Below are 3,074 nucleotides of genomic sequence, written 5' to 3' on the forward strand. Positions count from 1 at the left end.
TACTGTGCGTTTCTTATATTCTAAGTTTTTCAGTGCAACTCACTCATATACTATGTACTACACTGTGCGTTTCTTATATTCTAAGTTTTTCAGTGCAACTCACTCATATACTATGTACTACACTGTGCGTTTCTTATATTCTAAGTTTTTCAGTGCAACTCACTCATATACTATGTACTACACTGTGCGTTTCTTATATTCTAAGTTTTTCAGTGCAACTCACTCATATACTATGTACTACACTGTGCGTTTCTTATATTCCAAGTTTTTCAGTGCAACTCACTCATATACTATGTACTACACTGTGCGTTTCTTATATTCTAAGTTTTTCAGTGCAACTCACTCATATACTATGTACTACACTGTGCGTTTCTTATATTCCAAGTTTTTCAGTGCAACTCACTCATATACTATGTACTACACTGTGCGTTTCTTATATTCTAAGTTTTTCAGTGCAACTCACTCATATACTATGTACTACACTGTGTGTTTCTTATATTCTAAGTTTTTCAGTGCAACTCACTCATATACTATGTACTACACTGTGCGTTTCTTATATTCTAAGTTTTTCAGTGCAACTCACTCATATACTATGTACTACACTGTGCGTTTCTTATATTCTAAGTTTTTCAGTGCAACTCACTCATATACTATGTACTACACTGTGCGTTTCTTATATTCTAAGTTTTTCAGTGCAACTCACTCATATACTATGTACTACACTGTGCGTTTCTTAAATTCTAAGTTTTTCAGTGCAACTCACTCATATACTATGTACTACACTGTGCGTTTCTTATATTCTAAGTTTTTCAGTGCAACTCACTCATATACTATGTACTACACTGTGCGTTTCTTATATTCTACGTTTTTCAGTGCAACTCACTCATATACTATGTACTACACTGTGCGTTTCTTATATTCTAAGTTTTTCAGTGCAACTCACTCATATACTATGTACTACACTGTGCGTTTCTTATATTCTAAGTTTTTCAGTGCAACTCACTCATATACTATGTACTACACTGTGCGTTTCTTATATTCTAGAGTTTTTCAGTGCAACTCACTCATATACTATGTACTACACTGTGCATTTCGTGTAATGCGGGTTTTTCAGTAAATTCTAAGTGTTTCAGTGCAACTCACTCATATACTATGTACTACACTGTGCGTTTCTTATATTCTAAGTTTCTCAGTGCAACTCACTCATATACTATGTACTACACTGTGCGTTTCTTATATTCTAAGTTTTTCAGTGCAACTCACTCATATACTATGTACTACACTGTGCGTTTCTTATATTCTAAGTTTTTCAGTGCAACTCACTCATATACTATGTACTACACTGTGCGTTTCTTATATTCTAAGATTTTCAGTGCAACTCACTCATATACTATGCACTACACTGTGCGTTTCTTATATTCTAAGTTTTTCAGTGCAACTCACTCATATACTATGTACTACACTGTGCGTTTCTTATATTCTAAGTTTTTCAGTGCAACTCACTCATATACTATGTACTACACTGTGCGTTTCTTATATTCTAAGTTTTTCAGTGCAACTCACTCATATACTATGTACTACAATGTGCGTTTCTTATATTCTAAGTTTTTCAGTGCAACTCACTCATATACTATGTACTACACTGTGCGTTTCTTATATTCTAAGTTTTTCAGTGCAACTCACTCATATACTATGTACTACACTGTGCGTTTCTTATATTCCAAGTTTTTCAGTGCAACTCACTCATATACTATGTACTACACTGTGCATTTCGTGTAATGCGGGTTTTTCAGTAAATTCTAAGTTTTTCAGTGCAACTCACTCATATACTATGTACTACACTGTGCGTTTCTTATATTCTAAGTTTTTCAGTGCAACTCACTCATATACTATGTACTACACTGTGCGTTTCTTATATTCTAAGTTTTTCAGTGCAACTCACTCATATACTATGTACTACACTGTGCGTTTCTTATATTCTAAGTTTTTCAGTGCAACTCACTCTTATACTATGTACTACACTGTGCGTTTCTCTAAATTCTAAGTTTTTCAGTGCAACTCACTCATATACTATGTACTACACTGTGCGTTTCTTATATTCTAAGTTTTTCAGTGCAACTCACTCATATACTATGTACTACACTGTGCGTTTCTTATATTCTAAGTTTTTCAGTGCAACTCACTCATATACTATGTACTACACTGTGCGTTTCTTATATTCTAAGTTTTTCAGTGCAACTCACTCATATACTATGTACTACACTGTGCGTTTCTTATATTCTAAGTTTTTCAGTGCAACTCACTCATATACTATGTACTACACTGTGCGTTTCTTATATTCTAAGTTTTTCAGTGCAACTCACTCATATACTATGTACTACACTGTGCGTTTCTTATATTCTAAGTTTTTCAGTGCAACTCACTCATATACTATGTACTACACTGTGCGTTTCTTATATTCTAAGTTTTTCAGTGCAACTCACTCATATACTATGTACTACACTGTGCGTTTCTTATATTCTAAGTTTTTCAGTGCAACTCACTCATATACTATGTACTACACTGTGCGTTTCTTATATTCTAAGTTTTTCAGTGCAACTCACTCATATACTATGTACTACACTGTGCGTTTCTTATATTCTAAGTTTTTCAGTGCAACTCACTCATATACTATGTACTACACTGTGCGTTTCTTATATTCTAAGTTTTTCAGTGCAACTCACTCATATACTATGTACTACACTGTGCGTTTCTTATATTCTAAGTTTTTCAGTGCAACTCACTCATATACTATGTACTACACTGTGCGTTTCTTATATTCTAAGTTTTTCAGTGCAACTCACTCATATACTATGTACTACACTGTGCGTTTCTTATATTCTAAGTTTTTCAGTGCAACTCACTCATATACTATGTACTACACTGTGCGTTTCTTATATTCTAAGTTTTTCAGTGCAACTCACTCATATACTATGTACTACACTGTGCGTTTCTTAAATTCTAAGTTTTTCAGTGCAACTCACTCATATACTATGTACTACACTGTGCGTTTCTTATATTCTAAGTTTTTCAGT

Source organism: Mus caroli, unplaced genomic scaffold (assembly GCF_978045245.1).
Source record: "Mus caroli unplaced genomic scaffold, Mus_caroli_1 scaffold_25, whole genome shotgun sequence".
Taxonomy (NCBI): domain Eukaryota; kingdom Metazoa; phylum Chordata; class Mammalia; order Rodentia; family Muridae; genus Mus; species Mus caroli.